This window comes from Rattus rattus, chromosome 9, assembly GCF_011064425.1.
Source record: "Rattus rattus isolate New Zealand chromosome 9, Rrattus_CSIRO_v1, whole genome shotgun sequence".
Classification (NCBI taxonomy): Eukaryota; Metazoa; Chordata; class Mammalia; order Rodentia; family Muridae; genus Rattus; species Rattus rattus.
Genome location: NC_046162.1, coordinates 52,857,155 through 52,883,631, shown reverse-complemented (window position 1 = coordinate 52,883,631; position 26,477 = coordinate 52,857,155). Strand labels below are relative to the sequence as shown.

The window sequence follows — 26,477 nt, the reverse complement described above, 5'->3', positions numbered from 1 at the left end:
ATGACGCTAAGCGAAAAGGCTCATTTTTCCCCCCTTTTGATTGTGACGCACTAGAAAAGTATAAGCGGCAAGATAAATAAAACGCTTCCCTCTACCTGGAGATGCTTTATGTGGCCATATTTATGGTGCTTTAGCAATCTTGGAGATTTATGGAAGAGAATAGAGAAAGTTTAGCGACGTTATGTGGTGCAGCAGTGGAAGCGGCAGAGGAGTTCATTACTAGAGCAAGCGATAAAGTTCTCGGGGTCAGGGATAAAGTGGAGAGATGACCAGGAGCCTTAGAGGAAATGGCAAGATCACTAAGAAGAGACCTGACTCTCGCACCCTTGAATCAGATCCCCATTTCGAACCGGCTGCTGATCACCCTTGTTCATTAAACCACGTGGTGTGACAGTACCTAGACTTGGGCCCTGAGGCTTGGGTAATATTATTCTTGAAATAAGGGTAAGAACAACGGGGTGCGTGGTGAAAGATTTGCAGCGCGACTGGTAAATAGTTCCACCTGGGAGAAAGAGAATAGGTGTTAGGTAGTCCTTAGGCAGGAGTATTCTTGGAACCTACCTTCAGCTGAGAGATAGAGGTTTAAATGCTGTTACTTCAAACTCCAGCCCTTCCCCTGGGATTTGTCTTTGGTAAGACGCTAATCAAAGGAAGAATTGCCCGTGACTTACCAAAATACGATCCATTGTTTCTGTTCTTCCTCGTAAGTAAAGGTGAACTTTAACGAGTTCTGAAGTTAAAAACTTACTCCCCCTCCCCCAGCATCCATCGAGTCATAATTCCTCTCTGAGGAGAGTGAGAAGCATTTTTTTCATTTTTTTTTCTCTGAGAGCGGTGTTTTCTTGCTGGTTACTCAGGCTCTAGTGGGTGGCTGTAAATAGTGGTGGATCTAACTGAGCTCAAAAGTTTATGAAGGAAAAAATGAGGGTATGAGGATCAAGGGAGTTAGGAAGGTCTGGGAAAACCTTCAGGAGATCCTTATCATTAAAATACATTTTGCACATAACAAAATTAATAAAGAATAGATAAAAATGTAAAACAAATAGAATTCTACAGCTGCAGGGACACTAGATTGATAGCTGTTGTCCCACAAATTCCAGATAAAGAAAATGGCTTGAGAAAGTGCTGGAAGGATCTGTAAGGAATCTTCTGGTTTCTTAGGGAAAGGGTAGACTTGATAATCTCACTAACCTCCAGCTCAGAGCTTCCCTCGTGAACACATTTTTCTGGCCACTATATTTTCTGAGGAAACAAGAACTTCTTATATTCTAGTAACAAATGAACAAACAAACAATGGTTCATTTTATGGCTTCCTCTTGGGATCCAACATTAGCAGAGATCACGTTTCCCTCTCCAACCATTTAACTACATGTTTTTCTATCACAACCTGTTTTGGGTTAGCCTGGCCCCTTGTTCAGTTTCAAACCCTGATACATGCTGAGCTGTCCAGAGCTTCACTGAGAAATCTAAACCCTGTCTGTTATGTGGCTTCATAATCCCCTCTGTTTCCTGTCAGACAGGCAGAAGACTTCTCTGTACCTGCCATTTAGCAATAGTAGTCAGGTTGAGTGACAATTCTCCAGTCCCTGGACCTCCCTACTCTGACATGCATTTCATAATCGGCTTCCCTTGCTTCGCACATCTGCTCAAAGGTGAGCTCCTGTTGACACATCTCATTCTTTGTGGACTCCTCTCTAGCAGCTGTCAGGATAAACTTGTTTCTCAGCTTGTTTTACACACTCTGTCCTAAAGCCCAGGAGAATCTTTGCTTTCTGAATATAACATACCTGCATTTTTTTTCCTGTTTTTCTTCCTCAAACCCTGCTGGTAATTCTAAATTGAAACACTTCTACCTTTATACCAATTCAGGATCAACTTTATGCCGTCCTGTCACTCCTTTAGTGGTTAAATGCTACATAATAAAGTCAGAGTCAACCGCAAGGATAATTCATGTTATTCATGCTAATTGTCTCTGCGTTTATGCTAACTAATTTTCCTTCTTCCATTTTGTTACAATAAGAAGAACATTTTTATACGACAGTGGAAAACCACATACCCTTTGATGAGGTTTTTCTACCAATGAGCAACTGAAGAGTCTGAAGTAATTTCTGGGATGGGTGAATGTGTATTTTATTTAAAATGAGAAGATTCCTCAAAAGATACCATGGTTAATACAGACTAGAGGCTTCAGAATAATAACATAGTATTAACTCTGACTCATACACGCTAAGAATTTTAAATGACTGCTTATAAAAATTAGACTCAGAGGGCATTATTCAAAAATAAAGTTATTTGCATGGAAAAGAGAAAGTCTGAGAAGAGGTGGTGGGAGACACGGGGTGAAATAAAAGACGCATGAAAAAGAAAGGAGAAAATGTCCCAGTGTAACTGAGATAATATTTCTGTTTAGATGGGGAAGATCGGGCTGGGTTTTTGGCTGACATGTCCATCACTTCTGTTATACTGAACAAATACTCCTGTAGACAAGGAAGTTACCCCTAAAAGTCCTGGTTTCTTGATCTGAGTGCTATTTCCTATTGGAGAAAATGTAGTAGACAGAAAGGGAGAAAGAGGGACATTGATATTTAAGATAGATTGGACTCTAATTGAGTAGGATATCAGGGACTTCCTAGATGCCTTAGGAAGATGGGAGGGGAAGCACATGCCACAAAACCTTTCATGCAGCCGTGGCCCTGCTGTGGTAAATTCCATGTGAAGCCCTGTGGGGGATAGGATTGTATCTACATCTTTGAAGATCTCCATCAACAGTCCACCATGAAGGCAAGTAGACAAATAGAGGGCTGTACCTTACCTTTTGATGAGGAAAAGTCAGGTCTTTATGTGATGTCACACAGTACAGGCTTGGCTAGTGTGAGGGATATAATTTCCCACCTATCTCCAGAATTACCTCTCCCCGCAAAAAATGAATGACTAAATTCTAGATGGTCTGCTATCACGAACTTCTATTCTGCTACCATTGAAAAAGAAATAGCACTACAGTTCGCACTTTAGTAAAAGTACCTGATATCTACTGCAGACTGAAGAAGCATCATCTGCACAGATTACTTCTCTTGACACCCATTCACACGCTGCGTTAGGACTGTTATTTGCATGTTAATCTTGTTACAATGGGATAAATATTGCTTTTGATATAAGTGACTTGGTAAATTAACAAGGATGCGAAAACTGTCTAAAGCCTCTGAGGAAAGAGAAGGACAAATGAACAAACAACTGAAGTGTGTGTGTGTGTGTGTGTGTGTGTGTGTGTGTGTGTGTGTGTGGTGTGTGTGTGTGTTGTGTGTGTGTGTATTGTGTGTGTGTGTGTGTGTGTGTGTGTGTGTGTGTGTGTGTGTGTGTGTGTGTGGTGTGTGTGTGGTGTGGTGTGTGTGTGGTGTGTGTGTGTGTGTGTGTGTGTGTGTGTGTGTGTGTGTGTGTGTGTATTCTACTGGGACATAGTAAGGAGGTATAACTTTCTCTCTAATTTGTTTCAAATTCCGATTGACCACTTTTGGGGATTCCTCCAGGGCTTGCTCAAAAAAGTCTCAGATGCCTTAGAATGAATATAATACAGGGAAGCAAGAAGAGTATGTGAATATTCCAGCATGGTGGCCTGACTGCTGAGTATACCAGAGATGCTGAGTAGGTGCACTTGTAAAACCCCAGGTTCCATGAGTCTTCAACCACCTTTAGGAGGTGCTGAAGAGTAAATGATTTCTCACTGACTCTAAGGTGGCCAAGGAGGGCAGAGAAAAGAATGGAAGCAACATGAAGAAAAGAGAGATTACTTACTCAACGAGTACTATTCCCTACCAGTTCTCCGCCATGCCACCATGTCAATGTATAAGGGCATCATAGGCTACAATGTAACGCTAGTTATCCTTAATCAACATATTAAAGCCACTTGCATTTCGATTATTCCAAGAATCACGCTTAAAAGAATGGATTCTAGGCATTCTCACTACTCATGCCCTCTCTCACCCCCTTCCACTCCCATTTATCACCTCCTGCTCAACCTGCCAATCTCTTACTTATGAACCATTTTTCTAAGAAAGCATTTATTTATGAACAAGAATTTTTGCATCTGCTACCTCTGGGGGATATGGCTTTTTGCCTTGGTTTCCTCAGTTTGAACAGTGAGGCAACTTGGTGCAGTGGTGATCCACTTCCCTGTCTTTGGTTTTATTACCTGAGATGTGAGTATATGACTTTCTTTTTGTTTTGTGTTTTCACTGTTCGAGTTTTATTTGGTATTTTCACTGGCATGACACTTGAGTGGTTGGTTCCATCGTCCATATGCAGATCTTACATGTCAATATTGCAATGTCAGTGTACACTACAGACACAGAATACATAAGATATCCTGTAGAACATTTATGAACAAGATATACATAATAGACTTACGCACTGGATCCAGGTTACAACCAGTTGGGAACTCATTGGCCTAGGCCTGTTTGGTGAGGGTGTACAGGTAACAGGTTTACTGGATAATCAAAGCCTGCACAGTTGGTAGTATGTCTTGGAGACAGTGGGACTGTCACACCAGCTAGGTTACCACTACACAAATACCACTGAGCAGCAGGGTAGAGCTGTGGGAACTGAGATTTTCCCAGATCACCTCAACACAACTGTACTAACCACAGCTCAGATGCGTGGTCTCCATAGAAACCCTGCTGCGACCTGGACAGTGAAGTGCTAGGACACTGGGAAGACTTTAGAACTGCAGCTCCTTCTGGATTTCCCAAAGGGTATCTGCACACTTCTTCAGGCAGGCTTCTTCTTCAGGAGTCAGTGTCACCTTCACAACATCTGAGATTCCATTTTGTCCCAGGATACACGGAAGAAGACATCATCATTGATTCCATAGAGACCCTTAATCATGGTGCAAATGGGATGCACCCGCCTAAGGTTCTTCATTATGCTCTCTGCCAAGTCTTCCACAAAGAGACCAGTAGCCTAGGATGTGTAACCTTTCAGCTTGCTCACCTCATATGCTCTGTCAACCACCTGCTTATGAACATCCTTCCACTGCTCTGTATCTGCATCAGTGCCCAGTTCTGGGTTCAGAGAATTCAGGGAGACACCAGCAACGTTCACACCACTCCACACTGGCACACTGGAATTGCCATGCTCTCCCAGGACCTACCCGTGACAACTCAATGGGTAAACTCCCAGACTTTCTCCCATCAGGTAATGGAACTGAGCTCAGTCCAGATTGTAACCACTTCCAGTAACTCAGCTTCTGGGAAAGCCACTGATTTTTCCAAGCCACCTAGGTCAAGATACCCACTGGATTTGAAACAATGAGCAGCTTGCACTGTGGACTGTGCTTCACAATGTTGGGAATGATGAACTTGAAGATGTTCACATTTCGCTGGACCAAATTGAGTCAGGGGTCTCCCTCTTGCTGACTGGCCCCCACTGTAATAATGACCAGCTTGGAGTTTGCAGTCACACGATAGCCTTTCTGGAGATAATTTTTGGTGTCTTAAGGAAAAGGCTGCCATGCTGGAGATCCATCATCTCACCCTTTAATTTGTTTTCCATGATATCAACAAGGGCAAGCTCATCTGCCAAGTCCTTTATTAAGACACCGATGGCACAAGCCTTACCACATCACCAACCCCAACAACTATAACCTTGTTCTGGGGGACCTGTCCTTCCTTAAGAATTCACCATCAGCTTGAGGGTTGCCATCTTGGTCTTTGAATCTTTTGAGACCTCCATTGCATGATGGGGGGCGACAGGAGAGTAGCAGCTGTGTTTCCTGGGCTCAGCAACAGTGGCTCCACAAGTATGACTTTCAAGAGCAATGATGTGCTCATTTGAATGTTTATGTCATTTGAGCATAGTCAGATTATGTATTTTGGATAGTCCATAGGGTCTGTCAAAGCTGGTAGATTAATCATGTTTCCTTGTTGTCTTGGCATACATAGGTACACCTAGCATTGAGGGGACCAATCAGGAACTCTTGGTTGGTCTCCCCTCGCCAAATATCATTCTGTCTAGTTCTCAGCCACCGAAGAAAGTACCTTTTGGCTGGATTTATCACAGTGCATTTAGACTGAAGGGACTTCTGTTCTTCACCCACACTTGAAACTCTGAGAAAAATAATAAAAAATAATGGAGTAGGAAGGCACAGTCACTGTTCCTTCAGCCCAGAGAGTCTACTTATTGGTTTTTTTTTGTAGGAATGAAATCTTTCTTTCAAAGCTAGATATATATTTTAATTACTTTCTAGTATGAATTTATCCTATCTAGTATTTAGGATATTTTAGTGTATAAAGAAATACATACTTTTGAAGTTATTGTTTATTTAATTCAAATTATTAAAATTAGATTAAATAATCTACATTTTGTTAAATCTAGCAACATTATTTTTATTAATTTATTTATTCATTTTACATCTGATTGCAGACCCCTTCCTCCACTCCTCTTAGTTCCCCCCTCACAAACGCCTCTCCCCATTACCCCCACTTCTCAGGAAAGGGAAGCCCCTACTTAAGTGCCACCCTGCTCTGAGACATCTGGTTGCAGCAGGACTAGGTCCATCCTTTCCCACTAAAGCACAACAAGGCAATCCAGCAAGGAGAAGGGAATCCTGTGGCAGGCAAAAGAGACAGAAACAGCCCCTGCTCCAATTATTAGGGGACCCACATGGCGACCAAGCTGCACATCTACTGTAAATATGTAAGAGGCTAGTCCTTGCTAGTCCTTGCATGCTCCCTGGTCTCTGTGAGCTCCCATGAGACTAGGTTAGTTGACTCTATAGGTCTTCTTTTGGTGTCCTTGAACATCCAGCTCTCTCAGTTCTATCCCCTAGTCTTCCACAAGACTACCCAAGCTCTGTTTGATGTTTGGCTGTGACTCTCTGCATCTGTTTCCATCAGTTGCTGAACGAAGCTTCTCAGAGGACAATTATGTTCAGCTCCTGTATGCAAATGTAGCAGAGTACTATTAATAGTGTCAGGGGGACTGGAGAGATGTCTCAGCGGTTAAGAACACTGATTGTTCTTCCAGAGGTCCTGAGTTCAATTCCTAGCAATCACATGCTGGCTCATGACCATCCAATGCCCTTTTCTGGTGTGTCTGAAGACAGCAACAGTGTACTCATAAATAAAATAAATCTTAAAAAAAATAGTGTCAGGGGTTGGCTTTCTCCCACGGGATGGGTCTCACGTTGGGCCAGGCATTAGTTGGTCATTCTCTCAATCTCTACTCCATCTTTATCACTGCATAGCTTGTAGGTCTTACAGGCAAGACACATTTGAGGTCAAAAGTTTGTGTGTGGGTTATTGTCCCACTACGTCCACTGCAAGTCCCACCTGGCTACAGGAGGTGGCCATGTCAGTCTCAATATCCCCAACTGCTATAACTCTCAGCTAGGGTCCCCCTTATTAACTCCCAGGAGTCTCAGTTCACCAGCTAGTCCCAGAGACGCCGTCCCATTAGTTTCCATTCTCCCTCCTAGCCCTCTTCCCCACAACACACACCTGATTACCATCCCCATAACCCTCCTCACCTCATCCTCATCTCCCACCCAGATCCCTCCCTCCATTCACCTTTGATGTCTATTGTATTTCTCCTTTGGAGTAAGAGTCAAACATCCTCACTTGGGCATCTCCTAATTGCTTAGCTTCTTTGGGTCTGTGCATTATAGCATAGTTATTTTCTACTCCATGGCTTATGTCCACTTACAAGTGAGTATACACCATGCTTGTCTGGCTGGGTTACCTCACTCAGGATATTTTCTAGTTCCATCCATTTGCCTGCCTATTTCACGATGTCTTTTTTTTAAAACTGTTGAATAGTATTCCATTCTGTAACCACAATTTCTTTATGCATTCTTCAGTCGAGGGACATCTATGTTGTTTCCAGTTTCTAGTTATTATGAATAAAACTGCTATGAACTTAGTTAAACAAGTGTCCTTGTGCTATAGTGAAGTATCTTTTGGATATATGCCCAGGAGTGGTAATGTTGGGCCTTGTCTGTCTGTTTGTTTTGAAACAGGTAAGTTTAATAAGGTTATCTTGTTAGGGTGTAGGTCGAAAATTATTTACTGGAGCACACAACTTACCAGTGGATTTTTTTCTTACTTAGTTACTTTTCTATTCCTCTAAGAAGATGCTATGATCAAGGCAGCTTATAAAATGTTTATTGGGGGCTTAATCTTAGGGTTAAAATCTATAACTATCACAATATGAACAATGGTAGCAGCAATAAGGCATGGTGCTGGGACAGTAGCTGTGTATTTACCCCTTATTTGCAATGTAGAAAGAGAGAGAGAGAGAGAGAGAGAGAGAGAGAGAGAGAGAGAGAGAGAGACTAATAGAGAGAGAGACTAATTGGGAATGGAATAGGGCACTGACAACCTAAAGACACTTCCACCCACAGTGAGACACCTCCTTCAATGAAGCCACACCTCCCTATCCATTCCAAACAGTTTCATCAGCTGGCAACCAAGTATTCAAAGCTATGAGTGATAAGGGTTCATTCTCATTAAAACTGTTACTACTGACAAAACCGCAGCAACCATTAATAGCCAATGGTTTCATAAGGAAAGCTGCGGCACATATCCCAGGCCCATCTTGTGTAAGTCAGGTCCCCATGCCCTCTGTGAGGGTGTGAGTGCCTCGGCCACAGTAATCCTTCCCAGACTATCACTCTTCCTTTTTCAGCCACACCCCCTTTTTATGATGTTCTGTAAGATTGGAAAGGGGTGATATAGATGTCCCATTAAAGTGTAGCACTCAACTACTGTCACTAATTTTCAGGAATTAAAACAAGTATAAGTCAGCACTAGCTGTCACCCTCTCCAAACAGAAGTTTCTCATGGTCTTTCTTGATAAAGACTAAGAGACTTCAACTTACTTTTTTTCATGGACATAACCACAGAGAAGTGGTCAGATTTCATGGCATGGTATTTTTTTCCCAAAAGAAGTTTCTCTCTGGCTTCTGTATTTCTATTTGTCGTGTCTCCCACCAGGATTTATTTCCACAGGGTCTGCTATGGCTGATGTTGATAATATAAAAGTCATACATTCTTTGAGCTAACCAGTATTCTATAAGACACTAAAGCTTCCCCCCAACTCCCAGATATTACTGCTGTGCATGTCTCTGACAGGGTCTTCTATCTAGGCACCACAGTACTAAGAACATACTGGGAAGGAATTCGTGCTTCAAAATAGGTAAAAGTAATAAGATTTTTCTCTAAATATCACAGAAGTATCCTCTTTGCTCCATAGGAGCTTCTAAACTCCAGCTAGGCATGCTTCCTGCTTGTTATGAATAACGCTCTCTTCCTTAAGGAATTTGGAGAACTCAGCTCAATTTATTTAAATTTTGACTAAAACAGAAACTCCTGAAGTCCTAAAGTATTTTTCCCATAAATCATTCTCTCTCTCTCTCTCTCTCTCTCTCTCTCTCTCTCTCTCTCTCTCTCTCTCTCTCACACACACACACACACACACACACACACACCATTCTAAATAATAGACCTTACTGACCCTGTCTTAATTGATTCTAGGTATGAAATCCACTTGAGGGCTACTTGGATTCCAGCAATAAACATGGCTTACATTTGACAAGAATTCTGTCACTATAAGTAGAAGCTAATAAGTAAGTGTCTAATGAGCTATTCTATAGTAAAAATACCCAGGGATTATTTTGGTTTGCATTTAATTACCTACATCCTTCACAAACACATAATTCTAGCTTGTGTGAAAAACTTACTTTATCAAGTACAAGAGAACCCTGAGGCAAAACTATTCAAAATGATTTTCTGAACCAGGTATAGAGGAGCATATTGGTAAATTCAAGCACTCTGGACAAGTATTTCTCGTCTTAAGTCAACCTAATCTACGTGATGAGGTCTAGGTCGTGGGAGGCTACAATAGCCGGATTCTGTCTCAAACTTTCAAACAGAAAACCAATAACAGCACAGTCAGAATAGCACTGACTGTGAGAAAATTAAATATTAATTTTGTTTGATTTTATTTATAAGTGATTGATATAACTTAATTCAGTTAGTGGTATCCATGTTAGGTAAGACAGATACATAAGTGAGCAGAAAAATTATTTGTCTGATTCCATTAGATGAAGCTTGAAAGCATCTGTGAAGGGGTAGGTAGATGCACGAACGGATGAATGAATAGACTACAGATAGATAGATAGATAGATAGATAGATAGATAGATAGATTATATCTAGAATCAGTGTTTAAGAATATGACAAGCTTTAATTTAGATAGCACTCGTATGCCATAATATTTCAGATGAAATCAGGCAAGAAAAGGGATAGTCAAAAGCACAATTGCTAAAAAGACTCTTAACACCCTATAGTTCAAACACTACATTGTCAGGAGAATGAAGTGGCTATTTGGATTTAATGTCACTATGGAAAGCATGAAACAATTAAGAGAAACTGTTTCATGAAGTGGGATAATCTGGTCTTCAAGTGTAATGGATAGAAGTAATTGCCTTGGCTGGCAGGCTTCTATCTAATTTCCTAATTTTAATGTCTTAAATACAAAGCATGCAAGCATGAAACACAATTGTAAATAAACTCAGTTTTTTTCCATCTTTTCCTCAGAATGGTTAGAATAGAAAAGAATCCAGAAAGAAAAATAAGACAGACCATGTGATGGGAGAGAAGGAGTTCAGTTAGGAAACTGAGAAACTCACAAAGGAGATCAATAGTTTATTCCTGACCCAATATTTTAAAAACATTCCCCAATAAGTATCTTATTTGAATTATTTTAAATTCAAAGCTTCAGGACATACTACTTTGAAATTCTGAGACACTATGCTATCAGCAATTTGAACATTGAAATCTGCAGCGGTGGTATATGCCTGGTATATAGGCTTTGCTTCGGATCTCTAATGAAGAGTTATGCTAATTTTTCTTTTTATAAATTCTACCATGGCTACCCTAATGATTTGGGGATGCTGGGAAGACCTGATGCTTTTCTGCCTGAAATTCATTATATCCTTGCTAATTTGTGGTGGTGGAGGGCAGGGTGTGATGTAGTAACTGATTAATCTGCTCTAATCTCCCTGTCAGTGGTGGCATGAGTTTCTCAATACCATCAATGCTCCGGATTCTCAAATGAGGGACACACATTCAGCCTTCTAGTTTCATAATCATCTCAATGGGTAGACCTCTCCCTAACTTCCATGTTGCCAATTTCTCCTCTCCAATACCCCTCAATTATTACTTACTAAAATCTATACTCCATCCTTGCTATTCTAGATCCCCCTGGGGATGCTCTTCCCCAGCTCTTACATAATTGGTACTCTGTCTTCTACTGCTCTCAAGCCTGTATCTCTTCGTTCTCCATGTTCCTCTGCATTCCTTGCCCAGTAAACTAAACGTCCAGTCTCTGTTTCTCTGCCCAGCCATTGGCCACCAGCAACTTTGTGTACCAATCAAAGCCAACTGGGGCAGGGACCCACAGCATGTGCCCTGCAGATGGTTCTTGTGTAATCTTTGGAACCAAATTAACCTGAGTACCACTAGAACCAATCCATAACAGGGGGTGCTTATAGATGTGTGCTGCCTTGTAAAGTGTTGAAGAAACAGGCAGATACATCAAACCAGTGACTTGATTTGCCTGGTCATTGTTGATTTTCTTGCACTGTGATTGAATCCCAAGAGTTTAGAAGTATAAAGTAAGGAGTCCATTTACAGTCCACTCACAGTTCTTTAGATGGTAGTTAATGAGAAAGTTGTCCCTTAGTTTTTGATATTGAAATAAAGAAGAATCATAATATTGAAATGCTTGAATAATAATGAGAGTCAACATTATGTATTCATTTCCTCTTAATAAAATATTCCATCCTGGGGAGACACTCTTTAAGATTATGGAAGTAAACAAAGATAGGATCAAAGTAAACCACTCACATGTCTCAGGAAGTCCCTGGAACTTATAAGTTTCATAGGACTCCTCTTCAAGGTTATTACAAAAGTAGTATCAACCACTGGAGAGAAGAGATTCTTCAACTGGTCAAGCTACCTGCAAGTTGTGAAAATACTTTTTGATAAAACTTTCATGAATCTTTATATATGCTGTAGTGGACTTTACAGCTGTAATCTACATTTGACCTTCCTAGGCTTCTATAAATAAACCCTCCCTACTATCCAGCAGGTAATCCTGACAAATTTAGTGGTTCACTAAACTAGCTTCATCTGAACTCCTTTCCTTAACATGTCATTATTGCTATATGGGTGATGGGAAAAAAGCTTGTTCACTTCTCTCTCCAGGAAAATTCTCATAACAGCCAGCCCTGCCTTTGGGAAATGGTGTTCTTAAAGATTCTTTCATCTCTAATGTAATTCTTAAATGAATGAAAATGTAAAGCAATAGTCACACAATATGTGAAATATTTGGAAGCATAGTATATTTGATGTTTGTCTTGGTTTAAAAAAGATATGATTTTTGCTACCTGTTCATCAATTACTTCTTGTAAATCCTTGAGAAATGTAATTTAAACCCTTTGAGTCTCAGTTAGAAGCTCTTTTATACAGAAAACCAATCGTCACTCCTAAAAGCTTATACTATGTGTTATGAAATTAAGATACCCAACATGCACTGTTGGCTTATTTTAGGCACAATGCCAGGGTTAATTTCTTTATTTTCTCTGTTCTCTCACCACTAGGCACATGTTCTAAGGAGACAGAATTTTCTGAGACAAATGTATACGTCATTTTCTTAGTCACAGCTGTTTCCCAAAATAACGCCCCCATGCTTACCCTGGTGAATCAGACTACAACTTGATGGAAAACTGAAGGTTTCATTCATCAACTTCTTTTTTAGTCAGGAAGCTGGGACTTACTTGCCCTAGGCAGCCAGATCGTGTTATGTTTCCTCTAGCTCATGCTCAATGAAACCAAGACAGAAAAGCAGATCTAAAGGCACTGTCAGCCCCCAAACGTAGCTTGTCCTCAAGTCTCCTCAATGCTCAGGCAGTCAATGAGTTTCTCCAAGCTTTTATAAACACCCCTAATGTTCTGTGCAGTGACTCTCCATTCTTTTCTAGGAGTGAAATCACTTCTGTCCCTTGAAAAGCAATACATACGTCACCGTGTGTCAGAAGTTCTATTTAATAGCAATTCGTTACTCCCCAGTCTTCCTTTCTAATGTGTGCTAGTTCAGGTTTTCAAGTCTTGGTGATAGAACTCATTGTAGCATAGCAACATCTCTTGTGAGAAATTTTAGGGCACCAAGATGGGTAATTTTTATACTTCTGACACCTCTCCAATATACAGGTTATTAGTTTTATATCCATTTTGTGAGAGAGCAACATTGGAATGTTTGCTTCTCCTTTTTATACACTTTATACACGTGGCAAAGCTGTAGCTCAGGTCTTGATCTAAAGTTGCTGTTTATTAAAAAAACATGCTTATTAAAAATCCATTTGAATTTGCGTGTTTGCACATTAGCCCTTCTACTTGCTAGTCTTCGAGTTCATGGGGAAGAAAGGCATAGCTAGGGTCATTCTTGTATCTCATTCATGTGCTTGATAATCTCTGACCTAACCTACAAAAAGACATATAGTAAAGTCCTAATATGACACTTTAAATAAAAATTCTGGATTAAGAAATACAGCCCTATGCATAATGACATCATTATTTTAGTTAAATATTATCCTGGTAATGTTTCCTGGTAGGGCCCTTCTACTATCACCCAAGGATAGAATGAATGGAACTGCACTGTTTTATTTCACTTTCTTTTTGTAGAAAATTGATCTGGAGGATAAAGCTTAAAGCTATTAATAATACCATGATAGGCATAATGATCAATATTGATTATCAATTTGATAGGATCTATAATCACTTAGGAGACGTCTCTGAACATGCCTTGGAGAGATTGTGTAATAAAAGCTAGGCTATGCATATGCCTAGATTAGTTTAATTGAGGTAAGAAGAGCTTTAGCCGTCTTTGCTGTGTTTAGCATCACTCTCACGGATTAGATAAAAGGAGGCCTGAATGATGAGCATTAGCGTCATCACGCTCTGCTGCTAAGCACAGAATCTTCACTCGTCTAACACCGTTCATTCATCAACATGAAGGACCATATCCTCAAACTGCAAACCTAAGAAAGCCCTTCTTTGAGTTGTATTGGGCAGGGATCTTGTTGCAGTTTTGTAGAAAGGAACTAATGCAGGAAGATTTATAGTTTGGCCAAATTTGGAAGGACTGCCGTTATTACACATACCTGTACTTGGGTGTGGGATTAGTGATCCCCATAACATGTGTCTCATTTCCCTGGATTCTCTAATCCTGATTTTTGTTTGATGAAATTCCTGTGTTGATTAATGAGATACTCTGATGAAATATGCAACCTTGGGTTTTGTATAAAATAAGCATCTTTTTCTAGCCATTCTCACATGCCCTGGGAATACTATTCATTTTTTATAAATGACGGATGCAATTTACCATGCTTTGAAGTTTATGTGTGTACATACATATGTATGCATATATAAACTCTGGCTAATTAACATGTGTAAATGCACCCCTGCTCTCTAAATCTATGATGCACAGAATCATATTGGGAAAATATCCCAGGTAAGGCAAGCTATATCCAAAATTGTCCATGAGTATTTTTTTTTTAACTCAGAGACCCAAGTCATAGCCAGGAATTCTAATTCTTGAAATCAAAGGTAATTCTCAGGGATCTGAAATTTAATAAGGCCTTCCAGGTATTATGGTTTTGATGTAAAATGCTTCCTACAGACATTTGTGTTTTAACATTGCTCCCCAGATATTGGCATTGGTTTTGAAGTTGAGGACCTCATTAGCAGAGGTGGGGCATTGGGATCAGGCCTTTGAAGGTAGGAGTGCTGCCTCAAGCACCATTCCACGCTCATTGCTCTGCCCCCATTTAAAGAAGCTAAAGTTGCAAGCTCTTCCCCACTGTGACGGACTGAAATACCCTGAAACCATGAGCTCAAATAAACCTTTCCTCCTTTGAGTTGTTTCCAGCCGGTACATTGTTATGGTGACAGATACAAAAGACAGTTGTTATAGGAAAATAGGCTTTTAATTCTTCATAGATCTTATCCTGGCTACATGACTTTAAATCACAGAAATGGTATTTTGGACTAACTGTACAAATGCTAAGTTTTGAGTGTCCATGGAAGTTAATAAAAGTCTTATTTTTACTGTCTTCTGCCCTACTATCTTAAAGGCCAATTTTGTGAAGAATCTTCCTTTCATCTCTCTGCTTCTATTAAAGAAACTAAATCTGTCGCTCATCCTCAGTTTTACATGCACGATGATTTCTCTGAAACAAGAGTTTGCTATGGAGACTACAACTTGTTCTTAAGTTGATTGACAGTCTCCATTTAGTTATGAGTTAAAGCAATAGAGATTAGAGACAAACTGTGGTAAGATTTCCTGTGGAAATTCAATGACATCATTAGTGGATGCAGTCAAAAAGGGTTCCTTCAATTCCTCTTTAATTTACTTTCTCAGATTGCTCCACCCTTTTATTTTTGTAAACTAACAGGATTAAAAATAAACAGTTTGAATATTTGCCATTGACTACTTTCCAGGAAAGATAGCATTTTCTAGGGTGCCCCAATCAGTCCTAAGGATTGATACAGTATGAATAGCTTAACATAGCATTGTGCTCATGAAGCTCACCTTTTATTGAACAGAGTAAATTCTTTCCTCCCCAGGTTCCAGAAAACTTGGTGAAAAGAAAATGTTCGAAGCATTAGTTCATGAGGATTTCCATAGAGTTGTCAAGAACTAATGGCTCAAAGAGTGGGGTTTCATTCACTCATAATTAGAAAACCAGAATTTAAAACTCAAGGTATTAGCAAGGGCTGTTTTTTAAAGTACTTTAGGCCCTGTATTCTCTCTTATACCACCAACCTTCTATTTTCTTTGTATATTTGGTGCCTCTATTCTGATTTGATGCTATTCTAAAATTGCATTTCTCCTAGAAAATGCATGTTACTTGTCTTTGTGATATTGTCTTATTTCAGGGAACATAATGATCTCTAGTTTATCTATTTCTTTCCTGAGAACTACATAATTTCATTCTTCTTTATGACTGAGTACAATAACATCCATAGACATACATACTTTCTTCACTCAGTCACTGATGTGTACCTATGCTGATTTGACAAATTGCCTTTTATCAACAGTGCAGAAATAAATATGGCCATACAGGAATTCCTACATTGAACTTGACAATGTAGGACATACACCCCCAAAGTCTTATGGACGGGATATATGGTTGTTTTATTTGTAATTGTTCTACAAGCTTCCATACTCATTTGCACAATTAAGATGACTTATATTCATACAATCAAAATACAAAGGCTCTGATTTACCTGCATTCTCCAAAAAATAGGTAGTTTTTCTTTTTCTTTTTGTTCGTCCTGGTGATAGTTATTCTGACTGGGATGAGAAAGACTTTTGATGTAGTTTACAATATTCCTAGTAGTTACAAAGGTTGAAATTTTCTCCAGATTTTATTTAAAAGTATCTCTTCAGTTAATTTACCATTTTATTGGTTGTATTCTTCTCTATTTATTTGGGCAAATAGCTGCCAAGCAATGTCTTCCATTTTATAGGAATTCCCTTAGTGCTGTTGATTCTTCTGCTGCACAAAAAATTCTGAATTCGATGTCCTCTCAATTGCAATACTTACTGGTACCCCATGGGCTATTGGAGTCCTAGTCAGAAAGTCATTGCTCATGTGTGTATCTTTATTTATTTTTCAATTGTGGTTTCAAAGTTTGGAGTCTTACATTAAAGTCTTATGGTCTTTGATTTTCAATTGATCATTATGCAGACTGACAGATCTAGTTCCAGACTTCCAACGAGGATGGCTAGTTTTCTAATCTCATTTGTTAAAGGAGCTGTTGCTTGTCCAATATCTGATTAGGACACCTTGCTAAGAATCATGGATGCAGTCATCTAGGATCTAATATCTGTTCCATGGGTCTGCATGCCTGCTTTTGTACCAGTACAATAGTGGTTTTTATTGCTGTGTCAATTATAAAATTTGAAGAATGTGAAGCCTGGTGGTGTGATACTTTCAGGGTTACATTTTTGCTTAGGATTTCTTCATCTATTTTATGTTTCAATATATAATTTTAAGGTTACAATTCCGTTTCTGTGGAGAATGTTACTAGAATTCTGATAGAGATCTCATTGAATCTGTAGATCACTTTGGGTAATAAATGTTAGCAGTGTTGATTCTCTCAATCTGTAAATATGAGAAGTCTTTCCATATTCCACTGCATCCAATTCCTACGTTTAGGGCTTTGTACCTTCCACATCAGATGTTTGGCCAATGCTTGAGTTTAGAAGATTTTTTAAAATAATTCATCCTTTTTCATTGTCTTGACTCAGTATATTATTTTCAGTTAAGTATAAGTTTAATCATTACACTTAGTTTCATTTCTGTAATTTTCATTCCAGTCATAATCTTTTACTCTTCTTTCTCGTAATATTTTTTCTAGGTTATCCACAAGTACATCTTCTATAATATAAACCGTATACTTTGTTGGTTTTATGACTGACTGGTATCTTGTAACAATTAACAATATATACATTTATGGTAATGTCTTATAATCACCTTAATACTATTTTTGTTCTCATGAAATTGCATGGCATTTTACAGGTATTTTGCTTTTTCTGTCAAATTTAGTCGTACTGGCTAGTTTTGTGTGTCAACTTGACACAAGCTGGAGTTATCACAGAAAAAGGAGCCTCAGTTGTGCAAATGTCTTCATGAGATCCAGCTGTAAGACATTTTCTCCATTAATGATCGGGGGGCGGGAGGGGAGGGCCCAGCTCATTGTGGGTGGTGCCGTCCCTGGGCTGGTCGTCTTTGGGTTCTATAAGAGAGCAAGCTGAGCAAGCCTGGGGAAGCAAGACAGTAAGTAACATCCCTCCATGGCCTCTGTATCAGCTCCTGCTTCCTGACCTGCTTGAGTTCCAGTCATGACTTCCTTTAGTGATGAACAGCAACATGGAAGTGTAAGCTGAATCAACCCTTTCTTCCCCAACTTGCTTCTTGGTCGTGATGTTTGTGCATGAAGAGGAACACTGACTAAGACATTAGGCAATTCTCTTGTGATTTAAAATTTGAAATTTGAAATTTAAAATTTTGTTTTTAACATTCAGGTATATGAAACTACTAATATCTATTTGTATTTGGTATTTTAAAGAAATTTAAGACCAAATGTACCAACAAGACTTGTGGGGTAGTCAAAATTTTCAAGTTCTAATGTCTCCTCTAATCTGAAAAAGTATACCTCAGTATACATCAGAGCCTCTTATTTTGTCTTCTTAATCTGTTTACTTATGCCAATGCCATTATTTACTAATTAGGGTAGCTTTTAGTATTTCATGATGCTGGATAGTTAATCTAGGGTTCACTCATGGTAACCAGATATTCTAACACGAATCTACATTCACAACCAAGTTCATTAATATAGCTGTTAGTGGATTAGTATGTATTTTACTATTTGATGGGAAACCTTCCAGTCTTGGTTACTCTTTTAGAATTGATTTTGGTGTCCTTCAGACATTACTTCTTCTCCATATAAATTTTAGTTTATTGCATTCAATTTAGTGTGTTTTCTAGATGTTAATGTAATTAGAATTAATTGTGTGCATGGAGAGGTGGGATGTATATATTTGATAAGGATACATTCATTCTGTAACTTGGATTTATCTCATAGAGGATTTGATTCTTTTATTTTAAGAAATAAAACACAATTTTATTCTCCACCTAGGAATCTGTCCCTTTTGTTAAGATCCATCTGTAGGTATATCCATGCTATTATTGTGAGTGACAATTTTAATCATAAGTACTATTTTATTATTGATGCTAGGAAAGAAAATTAAATATTTATGTTGATATTATAACCAGAAAGCATGCTGAGCTATATTGTTATGTCTATTAATTTGCCTAAATTTTATATTGGTTTTGTTATGGCAACACTAGTATTATTCTCACACAATGACATTTTTGTCAATTTTAAGTCATTAGAATGTTTACTTCCTTTATGATTTCATTTATGTCACAAGTGTGATTTTCAACCCTGAATATCAGGGAAGCAGGATCACATATGTCTTTTCTCTTGCTTTATTTTAATTCTATTTTTTAAGTAGTTACAGATAGCATTTGCTGTATAATATTTGTTAGAATTTTTTCCAAATGAGATAGATTGTTTAGTATCTGGGTCCCCATCTGTTTGGCTTCCTTATTCCACATCAGACTAAGAAGAACTGTCTTAGGTCTCAGAATAAATATACAATCAAAAACAAAGATAAGCACAGAGCAGCCAGTACATAATTTTGTGGCATACCATATATGGCGGTTAGGCTAGAATCTAAGTTCAACAGAATAGAGACAAACATTCAAGGTAACACAGCTTTCCTCATTAGCTGAATAGAGTCTTAAGCTTGGCTCCAAGGCTCCAAAGTTGTTTAACTAATGAACTACTAAGACAGACAGAATTGTCAACCTTATCCTGTGAACTGCAGCCTGAGCCCTGTGGTCTAGGTATGCGTTGGTTGGTCTCTTTGACTTTACTGCTGCTGTCTAGAATATGATATGCCATCATCTGTATATTGTGTTGCTGTAATTCCTACTCACTGTTTCATTTCTACCTAACCATTGAAAGTCTAGTCCTCCTGATACAGAACTGTACCCTCAAGAGAAGTGCATCTATTGTTAGAGGAAGACCGATCCCCACAACCGAAATCACAGGCTCTGGGCAATCATTTTACTTTGGCAGATGTGTAGAAGAAAAACAACAGAAAAAAACCACTTTTCTTAACATTTAATGTAGGTTTTTAATGTTTTGAAGTTCAAGAAGGTATTTCAGCCCCATTCCTGTGTTCTGAGATTATTATAAATATCCTCTTATCTGTACATAACTGGAACTTTTTACCTTATGTAAGAGGAGCTAAATCCATGGTGCCTTTTACTCCTGCTTGCTGAAACCCAGATAGATAGGTACTTTACAAACAAGGGCATATAGTACCATACAAATCATATGGTGACAAGTTTTTAACTTTTAAATCAGACATGATTTTGAAACCCAGTATTTTGCAGAGCTGAAAGCAAAGTTACAGAGGTGGAACTAAATATTGGAGATATTAAATTCACCAAGAGAGACCTATGTCTGTTTCTAAGACTCACTGGATTCCTAGAGCGCTGCACAAGGTCAAGGCAGAATCTCTCACTGAGCTGTAGACGCATTCATCCATTACATCACTAGTTCAAATGAACTGTTCCTTAATGGTTCCCATTTACCAGTTTACATGATAAATAATCCAATTATGAATTCATTACGCTTCAACATTTTTATTATATATACAATTACTGACAATCTATTTTCTTAAAAACAAACTTCATTTAACCCTGAGTGCTTAAAGTCCTTTATAAAATTGGTTCCTCGTGCCTTGGGATGAATTGTCTTGATGCCTACTCCTTCCTATTGAAGATGCATGCCAGATGGTTCTTCTAAGTGGACTCAAAGAATCAGTTCTAGTAACTGAAAAATGCAACCTGTTCAATTCTGGAATAACCTACTTTACTCTCTTTGCATGTATACTCGACCTATACAACAAAAATAATGATTTTCATTTATGGCATTTACAGAGGTTTGATGTTGTTATTGTGGTGGTGATCATGGTGATTTTAAACTATGTGAAAAACCAGGCATGCTTAATTTTGGTGACATTGTTTTTCTTAGACCTTGGAAGATTTACAATTATATATTAAGAATTTCTTGCATTTTAGGTATCTATTTTTCATTTAACTGGAATACTATTACTATTTTAACAGCTATGGTTAAATACTACAAGAAATTAGCATGTATTTCATATGATTAACAGTTTCTTAACCTTCAAGAGAATATCAAAATATTAATCATGATGCCGATACAGTTTAGTATCGAAGAGCTTGAAGGAGAGTTGTCCCCTTGTTTCTGTATTTGTGTTGTCTTTCTGTATGAAATTATGTAAAGCTTTCCTGTGAGTCTGCATTTTATTAGATCTGTGGTTTCATTTTCATTTGAAAAGTAGTAGAAAGGAAATATTTGCTAGTCATTTTTAACAATTCTTTTTTTAAGAAATCACATTATAATTATATCATTTCTCCCTGCCCCTTCCTTCAAATCTTCCGGAATACTATGTCTTGCTCTTTTTCAAATTTGTGACCTCTTTATCCATTAATTGTTGTTATGTATACATATGTATGTGTATATGATGTGTATCCGTATTTATACATTTATTTTTCTATATGCCATAAATATAGCTTGTGCATGTATAATTGTACATGCATTGTATGTTTTTCAGAAATGACTGGTTGGCATTAGATAACCCATTAGTATGCTCGTCACTGAGGAAGAATGTCCTCACCCCCTCAATATTGCTTAGTTACTTGTAGTTCTCTATATAGGGGTAAGGCTTCCTAGGCTTTCCCCTATCCACGTTTTGATTCACTTTTGACGTTTCTTTTGGTTTTAAACTCTGGTTTTCATCTTTTATGTTTTCACTAAAGTCGGGAAAGCAGCAACCATCCCTTAAAGCATTGTGAAATTCCCTTCTGCAATTAAGACACAACTTTGTGCTGAACAATTCTCTGTGTCATCATTATCCACCTATGAATTGTACAGAGACTGGTGGCTCCCTCCATACAAATGGGTATCACAGTACAAGACGAGATAATGAGGGAATGGATCTATCTGCTTGATTGCTAAGAAGAAGTGACACAACACATACAACTTGATTTTGGTGGCTCTCTGTTCTGACAGAAGAGCAAACAAGCAGAATCACTGAAAGCTAGCTAGCTAGGCAGCTCAGAGAGGAGCAATGGAAAACAAATCAAAATGTTACTGGTCTTTTTAAAACTATGTTAGAGATGTTTGCATTTTTGTTGCTGTATCAGAATGGTACATCAGTGATTGGCCTGAATAGTTGCCTACTGTCTTCTCCGTGCATCCATAATCCAATTTTCCAAATAATGTGTCACATCGTAGATGACTGAAGATGGGTAAGCGAAAGGATGTTCAAAGTCCTTTCCTTCTCACTGAGGCATCCCACACTGAAAGCCTCCTAGTGAGATCATTCCCCAGGCGCCATGTAAATTACAGTTTCCATGTAAATTATAATAATTTCCCTACACTTTCATAAGGGAAGTAAAACAGCCTACAGTACTTTTTGTGTAAATTCAAAATGATTAAATAGATACATTTAGACAATAGCTTTTCTGAAAAAATAATCTGACTCCATGAAAAGTGGCAACTTTATAGTTGTGGTGACTTTCAGACTTAAGTGACTATGGGTAATTCAAAGTATGAATTAATCCTAAGACTTCCTAAGTGAATAGAAAGAATACATGGAAGAAAAATAAATCCACATTCTTCTCATATATTTTTATTTCTAGGAAGCATGAATATGTTTATATGTAATGCAAAACTCAAAAATATTAGATCAAGAAGAATATCTAAATAACATATAATGATTACACTTCAAGCTATAGTATTTAAAGTGCTTTAAGCTTAATTACAATCAAGCTAATTTTGATGTTATAAGAATGTGGCGGCATGAAAATCAGTAATATTATGTTCTTCCTGCCAACACAATTCAAATTCTTTTTTTTTTCTTTTTCACCCCACTGGAACACTCTGATTTATTGGATGTTGATATGAGTTTTTAATATGAAAAGTCTACTTTATCTGGTGAATGTATAAAATAACTGTCATCCCAAGTCAAGTATATCAGCAATTACCCTAAACCAAACAAACTGTCCTAAACTGGCAAGATAATGTCATAATGCGCCGCTGCAAGTGACATCACTCTACTGTCTGCTGGTTTTGCTATCATTGTTTTCTCAAAGGTGAGTTTTGTGCCTGCCTTTCCAGATTCTGGAGCTGCTTGGTGCACTACTCCAAGGCAGGAGAGTACTAAACAAAGGTAGAAAGTTGCGGTGACATACGATCTTCGAAATGTAATTGAAGGAGCTGTGAGACACTCGAGAGCTAGCTTGTTCCTGGCATAGTGGTTGCTTTCCAAGCTGTATACCTACTAATTTATAATGCATGAATTAATGATACAGATACTTTTAAAAATTACTATTTCTGCCTCTATTTTTTTCACTTCATGGAGAATTAATTCCACATCAAGGATTTTCCAACAATGACCATATTTCAAATGAAAAGAGCTAGAAACTCCCATGGAATGAGAGATCAGTCCCCTGCACTAGGAGTCTCATGTGTCCTCCTATCTTGCAGTATCGCCTCAGGCTCAGATCACTCACACCCTTGTTGAACACCAGCTGCATGCCAGGCACTGGTCTTGTAAGTCAAAACCTCACCCTACCTCCAGAAACTCACCATTAATGTGTGTGTGTTGCCATGCCTAGATACAGAATTCATTCTTGTCTCATAATTTAAAAGCTAAATGTAAATGAAACATACTTAATCAATGAACTATTTGGGCCATGAGCCAAGAGCAACTGAGTTGTAAGCTTTGATTTGAGTGTTACTTCTCATATTCCCTGAGGTTTTACAATGTTTAAGAGGAATCTCAAGAGCAATTTAGAATAAAAATGCAATTGTACCTCAGATGTCAACTTTTTGAACTTAACATGAGCTATTCCATCATTGACATTGACTACACTTCAAATACACTTCACAAATACAGTATTTCTTTTCAGATGAAGATAATATTTATATTTGTTCTAATTTTGTTATTTCAGGCAAATATGCTAAATGGTAGCAGTGAAACAATACAATATATTTTGATTATACAAACAATAAACACACAAAACATAAAGGAATAATTTTGAGGAGATTTTTTCCATTTTTAGGATTTTAATTTAAATGAGTGATCTGAAAAATTATTAATAACTTGATAATTTTATTTAAAGCATTTGCTTCCTGAGTAGAGTAATTGTGCCCATATATGAAAGGGAAGTATAATCAAAACAGAAGAAATGTATTGAAATCAATCTATGAGGACCTAACTGTAAAAAGAAAACTGGGTGAATTAGAGCTTGAAAAGTGATCTGTGTTAATACTGTTGTTCTTCCTATGGGGTTAGAATCTCCTTCAGCTCTTTTAATCCTTCCCGTAACTCTTCTATAGGGGTTCAAAGTTGGTTGTAAGTATCTGTATCTGTCTTAATCAGCTGCTAATAGAGTTTCTCAGAGAGCAACCATGCTCGACTCCTGTCTGTAAGACAACATAGCATCAGAAATAGTATCAGGGTTTGGTGCCTGCACATGGGGTTAATCTCAAGTTGAGCCAATCGCTGGATGGCCTTTCTTTCAGTGAATTTTGCAGGCCAATGGATGAAACCAGAAAATATTATGTGTGAGGTTAACCAGAACCAAAAGGACATGCATGGCTTCTACTCACTGATAAGTGGATATTAGCCAAAAGTGCAGAATACCCATGATACAACTCACAGACCATAAGAAAGAATACCCAAGTGTGGATACTTCAATCCCACATAGAAGGGGTAACAAAATAATCATGGGAGTCAGAGAGTGTGAGGGATATGGGTGTGAGAGGAGTGGGGAAAGAGAAATGGAGACAGAAACAGTTATGGGAGGAGAAAGGAGAGAAGCCCAGAGTCTCAGGAGAATGAATGGAAATATGTAGCAGGAAGTGTGGGGGATGTGGTAACCTCTAGAAAGTCCCAGAGATGTGGGATATGAAAAGCTACTGGTACTCAATGACAATGACATTAGCCAAAATGTGCAACAGTGGGGACATGAAAATTTTGACCCAGGATTGTTCCTGTCTAAAGAAAATGCAGGGACAAAAGTGAAGCAGAGACTGAAGGGTTGATATTTTTAAATCATAAGTTTTCATTTGCTAAGCCTTCCCAAGTATCATGGAATTTTTTTCTGCCCTATGAGCCCTACATCATCTTGACAACCTACGATATGCATAAAAAATAGTCCTCTTATATTTCCTGAAAACAAGCATATCTCTACCTTCATTCTGTCAATAGTTCCTCTGTGACAAAGACATAACTTCAAATATTTCCACTTCCTATTTCCTGGTAACCAAGAATGTTCCATGTTTGAGATTAACAACTCTTCCATAATTTTCTTCAATGAGAGTTCACCTCCCTGTCAGTGAGCTCTAAATTGTAGAGAGACACTATGTCTTGAAAATTGTGATTTTCATTTCCTTGCTGATAACCTCTTTGATTGGTGGTAATTTCTTCTCACTGAACACTTCTTTATCTTTCTCTATTCTTATTAGTGTATATTAAACAAAATGAACTTCGATAGGACATTTCAACCAATGTGCTACGAGCCACCATAGGTGTCCTGGTTACTACTTTGCAAGTAATATATCTTGATTAGCAACTATTATCTTCTGCATGAGCAAATACACTGAATCTGTTACCACAAGACAAAGCAAAAGGCAGGCCACACAGGTCAGCTCTAAGTGTTGTCCCATTAGATCTTATGCCATCCAATTCTTATCACTCTAATCCATCAAACTGTGATATGTCACACATAAAAATGTAGTGGGCATAAATTCTGTACAGCTCATTTCACAACTTTTTAATTTTCACCTTATTTACAAAATATAGACATTTTATGCTGTGTTATGTATCCATAACTTGTTTGCACATAAAACATCTATCTTGAAATTATGAACCACATCCTTTACTGATCATTAACTTGTCATTAACAAGACAGCAAAAAAAATGAAAGCTCCCCCCCCAACCCTGTGTCTGTTACCTATGTAACCAATGATAGTGGACTGAATGCTATTCATCTAGAAAAGAACACTGAAGTATATAAATGTTTTCAGCAAATATTTTCTTTTCTGGTTTTATTTTTATGAGATAACTTTTCAAGTGAACCTTTCCAACTTTACTTTAATAGGTAAAACCTTTATCTAAACCTTATTTTCACCTACAAGGGTGTTTAGAAGGATATGAGCTGTAAGAAGGACACTTGATGTGACATGTTTCTTTTCCTCAAATATCTCTTTCCCTCTTACTACATGTAGTTGCAAAGCTTTAACCTAGACCATGTTATTCATACAGGTAATTTAGAAAAGCTAGGCCCAGGCAAGGTAGTAGCAGCCTTTAATTACAGGAGACTGAAGCAAGGAGATCCCTTAGTTCAAGGCCAGCCTGGAACAAAGCAAGTCTCAGATCCAGGCATGGTGGTACATAGCTTTCATTTAGATCACACCTTCTCCTGGAAGTTTACATAAGAACGTTGGAAGAAGGAAGATTTACTCTTTGCCTGCTTGCACTTACGTGCCAGCACATCTGTTGGAAACTACTTTTACAGAAGAGCAGTTGAAATAACTAGCCTTGTGGGACTGAGCAACTGCTGGATTCATGGACTTCCCATCCACAGCTGTCCATGGTTGTGTTAGTTGGGCTAGAGACTGTAAGTCATCACCTTGCCTTGGCCTAGCTTTTCATGGCCACTAGGCCTCAAGATCTCCATGCCAAG

General features: G+C 38.2%; 1 pseudogene; it reads right to left on the bottom strand.

Moving 5' to 3' along the window:
* Window positions 1-4,683: 4,683 nt before the first annotated feature.
* On the bottom strand, window positions 4,684-5,712 carry LOC116909431 (annotated as a pseudogene).
* Between the last annotated feature and the right edge of the window lie 20,765 nt (window positions 5,713-26,477).